Source organism: Mesoplodon densirostris, chromosome 2 (assembly GCF_025265405.1).
Source record: "Mesoplodon densirostris isolate mMesDen1 chromosome 2, mMesDen1 primary haplotype, whole genome shotgun sequence".
Lineage (NCBI taxonomy): Eukaryota > Metazoa > Chordata > Mammalia > Artiodactyla > Ziphiidae > Mesoplodon > Mesoplodon densirostris.
In genome coordinates this window covers 57,221,055-57,231,520 of record NC_082662.1, presented here as the reverse complement: position 1 = coordinate 57,231,520, position 10,466 = coordinate 57,221,055, and positions in this window count along the sequence as shown.

Here is a 10,466-nt window from a genome sequence, read left to right as displayed (position 1 = left end):
AAAATAGAAGTGCAAGCAATGAGAGCGCCATTTAACATCTATAATCAGAAACAGGCAAGAACAGAAAAACAGGAGGATAAGGGTAGTTGCCCCAATAAAAATTCATGATTCATTACTCAGTCTCTGGACCTGAGACAATTTTCAGACCCAGAATGCAGTGACTGAGAGATGGTTGTGTCTCAAGGAGGAAGAAGCCCGCAAGACCATGACAAGTATTACCTATAAGGATTTCCCCAGTCCCGCCCTAAAGGGACCTACAACCATATACGTGGATGACTACGCACTTGAAAAAGGAAAACCACACATACTGAGGCCTTTGAACATATTTTCAAAGCTGACATTGATACCAGAAAACCTAAAGTGTCCTCAGGATCCCCTGTTAGAGTTGGGACCCAGTAACATAAGCAGTCTGGCTGAAGTCCAGCTTACGGTGGGTCCACTGGGTCCGTGAACTCAGTTGAGGATCATTTCACCCATCTTGGTGAAAACTTAAGGTTCACATCCATGGCAGTTTGACTCACTTAGGAACCTGGCTAGCTGGGTAAGAACCATTATATTGGGGAAAGCCAAAAGAAAGCCTCTGAAACGACTACTTTCCCAAGCCAAGGACAGTGAATCAAAAATAATATTGCATTCCAGAAACGGAGGCAGAGATTAGTACCACTGAGATGGTTAGCTTTATGTGTCAACTTGGCTAGGCTGTGGTGCCTGGATATTTGGTCAAACATTATTCTAGATATTTCTGTCGGGGTATTTTTGGATAAGATTTCGATTTAAATCAGTAGGCTTAAGAAGAGGTGATTGCCCTCCATAATGTGGATGGGCTTCATCCAATCAGTTGAAAACTGATGATAGAACAAAAAGCTGATCTCCCCTGAGCAAGAGGGAATTATGCCGGTAGACTGCCTTTGGACTTCCTCTGTAACATCTGCTCTTCTTGGTTTGTCAGCTGACTGCCTTTGGACTAGAACTTAGTCCTGAGTCTTCAGCCTGCTGAGCTCCTCCATCAGATTTTGGATTTCCAAGCCTCCACAATCACATGAGCCAAAGAAATCTCTTTAAATTTTTTTTAAAAATTAATTTTAAAATGTATTTATTAGAATATATTTATTAAAAATAAGTCTATCATCTATCTATCTATGTATCTATCTATCTATCTATCTATCATCATCTATCGATATTCTCTTGGTTCTGTTACTCTGGAGAACCCTGACTAATACAATCACCATTAAAGATTTAAAGGATGCATGGTGGTAGTCCATATCCTATCTCTATCTAATTCACCAGTCTGACACCTACAGAAACCACATGGATCCTGGAGAATGACTACAGATTTCCATAATCTCAACCAAGTAGTAGCTTCATTGCAGTTGCTGTGCCAGACTTGTTGATGGTAAAGCTGATCGTGAAGCCCTCAATTGTGTCATATGCAGCTATTGATCTGATGATTGCATTCTTTTCTATACCAATCAGAAAAAAAGCATCAGAAATAGTTCACTTTGACATGGAATGGACAACAAGATTCACTTATGGTTTTGCTTCAGGGCTGTGTTAACTCTCCGGACTCTGTCATAACATAGTTCAAAGAGTCTATATCATCACATTGATCCAAAGCATTAGTGGTATGATGCTGATCTGGCAGGACAAGCAAAAGTTGGGTTTTGTGCTGGAGGCCTTGGTAAGGTATGTGAGCATCAGAAGGTGGGAGATAAAAACTCATATAGCTTCAGGGACCTGCCACTTCAGGAAAGTTTTTGAGTTCCTTGACCAGGGGCAAGCCAGGACATCTCCTCTAAAGTAAAAGACAAATGCTGCACCTTATATCTCCTGGGGCAAACAGGGAAGCACAACACCCGGTGGATTTCTCTGGGCTCAGGAGGCAAACTGACCTACACCTAATACTGGCAGTGTATTAATTATATTCCAGCCTGTAGACCTCGTGACATGGAAGGCTGTCAGCTTTGAGGAGAAACTGGAGCATAAAAGAGCTTTGCAGCAAGTGTAGCATGTAGCTCAAACATGCCTACTCCTGGAATTTGAGAGATGAGGTCTGCAGTGGAAACGCGGACGAACATATGGGAATGGACATGAAGTGTGAAGATCTTTGTATTACAATACTCAGCAGAGAGCATCTACCTTGGAAAAGGCACTGAAGAATCACCTAGTTAAAATTACTTGACTAGTCAATGTTAGCCAGCTTTCATCATTGGCCATCCCAGAGGTGATACAATGGGCACATGAATAAAACTGCTATGGTGTCAAAGATGGTGTCTACGTAGGGGCCCACACAGCATGAATATCTACTTACTAAGGCCAGTCTAACTACCGCTGCCTCAGAATATCCAACCTATCAGCAACAGAGGACAACACTGGGTCCTGATCTGGCACTGGTCCTCAGGGAGACCAACCGCCACTTGGTGTCATTGAGCTCATCTGTTCAGGAAGTGCCAGCAGTTCATCCTCGCAGCAATAGATACCTGTTCTAGGTCTGGGTTTGTGTCTTCTGCCTGAAGAGCCTCACTATCCAAGAGCGTACACAATGCTTGATTCATGGGCATGAATTTCCACACTGCATGGCATCTGGCCAGGGAGACCACTTCACAGTGAAGGAGCTGCAATACTGGGCCCTTGACCATGGAAGCCAGTGATCTCTCATCATCATTAAGTAGGCAGCCTGATAGAATGTTGGAACAGCTGACTAAAGCACAGCTGAAATACAATCTCAAAGGCAATACTCTGCAAGGGTAGGTGACATCATTCAGGATACAGTATATACATTAAATCAGAGACCCCTATGTGCCACTGGGTCTCCAAATGAAAGAATATACAGGCACAGGAATCCAAGGGTAGAGGCAATTGTGGTCCACTTATCATTACTCTCTATGACACTGGAGGACATTTTGCTTCCTGTCCCTACAACTCCGACCTCAGAGGGGGTGAGGTTCTCTTCCCCCAAAGGAGCATACTCTTGCCAGGGGGACTGTCATGGTTCGACTTAATTACAGGCTATGGCTGCTGCCTGAGCATTTGGACTCCTTGTATCCAGTAACCAGCAGGCAAGAAGAGAAATCACCATCTTCACCAGGGTAGCAGACTCAGAACAACCGGAGGAAGTAGGCTGCATTTCAACAAGGTGATCCATTTAGATGCCTGTTGATAAATGTCTTGACCATTAGGATAGTGAATGGATGTGTGTAGCAATGTTGGCCTGAGAAGGTATGATTTCCACAGAATCAGTTCCCTCGGAATGAAGGTTTGGGTCATACCATCAGATAAGCCACCAGGAACAACAGAGATGAGTTGAGGATGAGGGGAATTCAGAGGGAGTGGGGAGACTGGGAATACCAGTTCCAGCTGAAACCAGCTACAGCATCTTGGGGTATAGTTTATCCCCCTAATCTCCCTCTTGAAAGTTTCCTCGCAGGAAGAGAGGCTCACAGGAGCGGTGGAAGAGCTGTTCCCCAAACATATGGAAAAGTGTAGCTGTGAGGCGTGAGGGGTGGGCCAGAGCAGCCATGCATGTCTGCCACTCAGATCTGCCTTCCAAACAACCTGCTGGAAGGAGTGTGGCAGCTGACCATCTCTAGCTGCTGCATTTTGTGAATGGGCACAGCATTCACGCTCAAGCCCGGCTCCCTGCAGGCTGCTCCCAGCTAATGCCTGGGCACAGCGGCACACCTAGAGCTGGGCCCTTTCTCCCCAGCACATGACTGCTCCAATGGGCAGCCTTGGCTAGGGCGCTTGCCATCCGCTGTGCTGCGCTGCAGTCTGGGGCTCCTTCTATAAGACCCTCCTTCCTTTCCTCTGTCCTTCCACAGGGAGCCCACCCCAAGTCCTCCATGCTCCCTTCCCCCTTCACAATCATTTCCCTCAATACATTTCTATTCTATTCTATTTTGGGGTCTTGCTTCTTGGAGGACCCAAACTGAGACAAATTGTTCAATTTTGATATGTTTAGAACTCCCTACAAACTTTGATATATGTTCATCCTTCTGTTTTATTCTCCTGCCATCTTGTTTAATTCACTTCAGTTTTATTCCTTTAGTCCCCTGCCCCTGGCACATTTCCATGCTATGTTTGTCAATCTATACTGGAATTTGGCATTCAAACACACTTTTAAGACCCTATCTAATTAGCTCAGTCCTGACAACAGTCTTTATCACTGATTAGTAATGGATTACAGTCCTTGGACAATTATTGCTTTTGAAGCCAAGCTAACAAGTGCTTCACATCGTCAATGCATAAATTAACTGGTCTCATTTAGCAGACAGCTTTAAAAAAAAAACATAATAAACTTTCCTTCACAGATTCTACATTTCCACCTCCCCTCTGAGCCAACTGAGGTGCGGTATTCAAATTAGTTCTCCCCATACCTTCCCAAATATATTGCTGGATCTAAATACCTAGCTTTCTCTAGTCAAAGCCTGGATTTTTATCAGAATAATTAGCATTTGAGCTACCCACTCAAAGGAGTTTTTCTACAACTGCCTCTGTTTTCAGCTAATTTTATATCCCTCCATTTTGCTGTATTCCAGTTCTCTTGCCAGCTCTTCCATTTCTTTTTTGGTTGTAATATTTCATTACCCCTTCTGCTTTTGCACTCAATTGTCCATTTATGGGCAGCATTTTGCTTTTCTTCATCCAGTAAGAGAAACCCAACCTTTGAAGTTGTACGATTCTAGAATAGTTTTCACATGAGCACAGACCTTTTTCCTAATATACTTTTCAGCTGGCGAACTCATTTCTTTCACAGAAAAAGATTCCAAGATAAGGCACGACAAAGAAAACCTCAGTAAAGTAGGTTAGTGCTAATTCCATACATACGGTTGAAGAGTTTCCCAGGTGCTCATAATTACAGGAACCTACATTGATGCAAATGCATACTTAATGCAACTGTAGATATTTCACTTATGGAATGTCCATTCACAAAGCTCACCCAAGTTTTCACTGAATTGAGTCTAACACAGCACAAGCATATCTATATCTGCCTCATAATGACCACCTTAGAGAGCTGAACGCCTGAAGGAGTTTTAGGAAATCAGCTGTGCTGTATTCTCCTGCCTTCCGGCAGAATTGTACATAAACACCCAGAGAGGAAAAAGCTTCCCAAGAAAGAGTCAACAACCTCACTCCAGCGTTTAACAATGAGCACAGCCAGGAATTTCTTCTTTGAATATACAAATCCCTCTGCTACAGCTTAAATCAATTTTTTTTATAAGTCTGATACAAAGGTTAAAAATTCTTGTGTTTTTTTAAATACGAGTAAACACATTCTCTAAGTTGCAACTGCTTATTTTCACGTTAATGCCCATTTTCTATTTTAATCAAAATACAACTCATTCATTCGTTCAACAAATAAATATTTTAAAAATCTCAAACCATCCTTTTAGCAGATTTTTAAAAATCACTTCTACCTTTTGAAAATTACCATGGACTCACATCTCCTTTGACAGACTCAAGACCTTCCAATTACTGTGGTCATTTTTTATGCCAAATTTATCACCTTTGCCCAGTGGCTAATCTCTCCTGTCTGTACTATTGTTAACATTTATTTAGGTATTAACAAAAAAAATCTTCAGTTTTTGTCAACAAGATGTATTTGACTCTTCTTGCTCTTTCCTCCTCTGAGATCTGGTATCAGATACCTTCCGAGGAGCCCTAATTCCCTTACTTAAAAATTTTGTAAGGTGAAAAACTATGGTTAATGTGAACTGTGGTTCACATTATATCTTTTTCCCATGACTAATGAAAGTAGTTTTCACTAAGACCTACCGAATAAATATGAGTTAGCCAGGTGAAGTAGAAGGGCAAGTGTGTTTTAGGAGGGGGTAGGTGAGGACAAGATCTAAGAAGTCAAGAAGACAATTTATTTTATCTTATTATTTTCTTTTAAGATGACAATTAAACAAGAAGTAAAATAATATGTTCAGTTGCCCCCCTTATCCATGAGGATTACATTCCAAGACCCCCCAGTGGATGTTGAAACTGTGGATAGAACCAAACCTTTTATGTACTGTTTTTTCCTATAAATACATACCTATGATAAAGCTTAATTTCTAAGTTAGGCACGGTAAGAGATAAATGACAATAACTAGTAATAAAATAGAACAATTTTAACAATACACTGTAGTAAAAGTTATGTGAATGTAGTCTTTCTGTCTCTTTCAAAACATCTTATTGTACAAATTTAATGTCTTTTCCATCTTAACTAAGCTCTCATCAGGCACTGTGGCTGCAACTTTTGCTGTGTGAGGTACAACAGCAAACCTAGCATGAATTTCTTTTTCTACTTCACGATTTCATAGAGAGAAGATTTGCTCCTGTCATAGATCTTAGCAACCTCAGCATACTTTTTTTCTTTCCTCATTAAGTCTAGAACTTTCACCTTTCCGCTTAATGGAAGAACCTTATGGCTACTCTTTAGTACATCCAAACAGCCGGCTGTACTACTCTTGTGCTTTGGGGCCAAGATGAAGTAAAATAAGTGTTACTTGAACATAATCGCTGAGGTCCCGCAAACAGTTGATCTGATACCTGAGATGGCTACTGAAGGATTAACAGGCAGCATCTGCTAGACAAAGGGATGATGCACATCCTAGATGTGATGGAGCAGGACGGCTGGAGATCTCATCCACACTATGCAGAATGGCACACAATTGAAAATTTATGGATTATTTATTTCTGGAATCACCCATTTAATATTTTCAGACCATGGGTGACTGAAACTGGAAAGTGAAACTGTGGATAAGGGGGACTACTGCTGATAATGTCAGAGGATGTAAAAGTACTATGGAAACATATCAAAGCAACGTCTTACCTGGAAACTGGTGAATGTTGGTAAGAAAAGGCTTTCTGAACAAAGTGACTGTGGGCTTAGGTAGAAGACTCCCTAATGCTTGTCAAAATCCACTACTGCTTTCCTACCTGATTATATGAAAGGCTTTGCTTCCTGGATCCCCTTTCAATAATCTAGGCTGTATAACTAGTAGAAGCTAATGAAGGGTGAACAAAGGGGCCAAAAACATTCTAGATGGTAGAACCTCCACCACCTGGGGCCTTGATTGACTATGTAAAACAGAGCATGTCTTTGGCTGCTTTACAACAGGCTTAGTGTGAATAACAAATATGTATATTTGTTATTGTATGTGTTGAGCCACTAAAATTTGGAGGTTATTGGTTGTTGTAGCAAACCTAGTCTATTATGATATCTTCCTTACTCCCCTTGGGGAAGCTTGACACTTCTTGGGTTGGCGCCAGCTGTGAAGGCAATGAGGCATCAAGATATCAATTTGCAACCCAGGCTTACTAACACCATACACAAAAATAAACTCAAAATGGATTAAAGACCTAAATGTATGGCCAGACACTATGAAACTCTTAGAGGAAAACATAGGCAGAACACTCTATGACATAAACCACAGCAAGATCCTTTTTGACCCACCTGCTAGAGTAATAGAAATAAAAACAAAAATAAACATATGGGACCTAATGAAACTTAAAAGCTTTTGCACAACAAAGGAAACCATAAAAAAGATGAAAAGACAACCCTCAGAATGGGAGAAAATATTTTCAAATGAAGCAACTGACAAAAGATTAATCTCCAAAATATACAAGCAACTCATGCAGCTCAGTATCAGAATAAACAAACAACCCAATCTAAAAATGGGCGGAAAACCTAAATAGACATTTCTCCAAAGAAGACATACAGGAGGCCAACAAACACATGAAAACATGCTCAACAACACTAATCATTAGAGAAATGCAAATCAAAACCACAATGAGGTATCACCTCACACTGGTCAGAATGGCCATCATCAAAACATTTAGAAACAATAAATGCTAGAGAGGGTGTGGAGAAAAGGGAACCCTGCTGCACTGTTGGTGGGAATGTAAATTGATACAGCCACTATGGAGGACAGTATGGAGATTCCTTAAAAAACTAAAAATAGAACTATCATATGACCCAGCAATCCCACTACTGGGCATATACCCTGAGAAAACCGTAATTCAAAAAGATACATGTATCACAATGTTCATTGCAGCACTATTTACAATAGCCTGGACATGGAAACAACCTAAATGTCCATCGACAGATGAATGGATAAAGAAGATGTGGCACATACATATAATGGAATATTATTCAGCCATAAAAAGGAACGAAATTTAGTTATTTGAAGTGAGGTAGATGGACCTAGAGTCTGTTGTACAGAGTGAAGTAAGTCAGAAAGAGAAAAACAAATACTATATGCTAACACATACATATGGAATCTAGAAAAATGGTACTGATGAACCTATTGGTAAGGCAGGAATAAAGATGCAGATGTTGAGAACGGACTTGAGGACACGGCAGGGAAAGGGAGGCTGGGATGAAGTGAGAGAGTAACAGTGACATATAAACACTACTAAATGTAAAATAGATAGCTAGTGGGAAGCAGCTGCATAGCACAGGGAGATCAGCTCAGTGCTCTGTGACCACCTAGTGGGGTGGGATAGGGAGGGTAGGAGGGAGGCTCAAGAGGGAGGAGATATGGGGATATATGTATATGTATAGCTGATTCACTTTGTTGTACAGCAGAAACTAACACAACATTGTAAAGCAATTATACTCCAATAAAGATGTACAAAAAAAAAAGTAGGGTGGAAGATGAGAAAAAAAAAACAACTAATGGGGAAATGAATGTTAATAAATATCTGCTATGTTTTGAGAAAAAAAAAGCTATCAGGATAGTAAGATTTTCTGTCTTCTAATCCAAGGTTCCTTCTAGGAAGTGATGCTACCAGGCAGAACAGTAGATTTAAAAAGACATAGTCTGTTTACACTAGATATGATCAAATCTGTGGGAGATATAACAGGTCTTCAATGCCTAGAAACTCTGGAGGTAACTCCACCCTAATATAGTTTATTTCACTTGCATGTGGTTCTTCTCACTAAGCTATCATTAATTAATATGGGAGAGGTGAGGGGGATACAAGGCCTATGACAGAGGCAACTGGGAATTGTCCCTGTGCAGCTGAGCCTGAGCAGGACCTCCTGCTCCTTGCTGTCAAATTCCTACTCTGAGTTTATCTCAATTATGTGATTGCAAAAACGTAAACAATTTATAGTCTATTTATCTTGTATCTTTTCTTACTGGCCCAACAAATTCTCTTAAACCCACTAAAATAATATGTTGTATTTCTCTTAATATAACACACACATAACATACAGAAAAGTTCCAAGTGTACTTGACTACATAATTACAGCTTTCAAAATCCTCTGTTGAAGACTGTTATAGGTAATTGTGTTTAATACTACCTTCTTCCCATTAGAATGTAAACTCCATGAGGACAAGGACTCTGTCTGTTTTGTGCTCTGCTTCTATCCCTAGAACTTAGAAAAGGTCCTGGTGCATAATAGGGGTGCAATACGTATTTGCTGGACAAATAATTCATTTTACAAGGATCACTTGTAGGTGCAATGAAAATAATAGATTGGAATTCAGTGAGACTAGAAGAAGAGAGTCCAGATGGAGACCACTGCAGTTCTTCCTAGGAGAGATGGAAGATGATTCAGACCAATGTAGTTACAGGGCCGATGGAGAGAAGTGAACAGATTTGAGATATATGTAGGAGGCAGAGCAGAAAGGACTTGGTGATTGATTGGATGTTAGGCGATTTGCAGGGGCAAAAGTTGAGCCCCACCTTGGGGCTTCCCTGGTGGTGCAGTGGTTGAGAGTCCGCCAAGCAATGCAGGGGACGCGGGTTCGTGCCCCGGTCCAGGAAGATCCCACATGCCGTGGAGGGCCTGGGCCCGTGAGCCACGGCCGCTGAGCCTGCGCATCCGGAGCCTGTGCTCCGCAACAGGAGAGGCCACAAGAGTGAGAGGCCCGCGTACCGCCAAAAAAAAAAAAAGAAAAAAAGAAAAAGAGTTGCTCCTTGGGCACTGAAATCAGAAAGGGATCACTGAGGAGAAGTGGTTTAAGAAGGCACAAGGTGGATGTTAATGAGTCCAGTTGGTATGTATTCCCAAGATCTATTCGAATGCCAGTGCCCAGCAAGAAATTGTGTATATCAATTCTGTAACTCAGGAGAGTGGTCTGTGCCTGAAAAACAGGTTTGGGAAAAAGCATAGCCATGTAAATTTTCAGCCATGTAAATATATGAAAGTAGTGTGTGAGAAGAGGGCCTAAGATAAAACCCTGAAGATTATCCACATTTAAGATTCTTTTTGAGGAATCAGAACTTGTTTATTGAATTGGTTGAACTTGGTAGGATATACTCAGAAAATAGCTTCATTCTTCTTCCATCAATGTCTTCAAACCATTTCACCCTGGACAATATCTTGAGCATATTCCATTAATTTTTTTCAACTTCTCTGTACTCAAATAGTCCTATTTTCATATACTAAAATGTCCAGATCAATTTAAATTAAAACTCCCATCTAAAAGCTTCCATCCAGAGAAACTGTCTGGTGGTCCAGTGGTCAG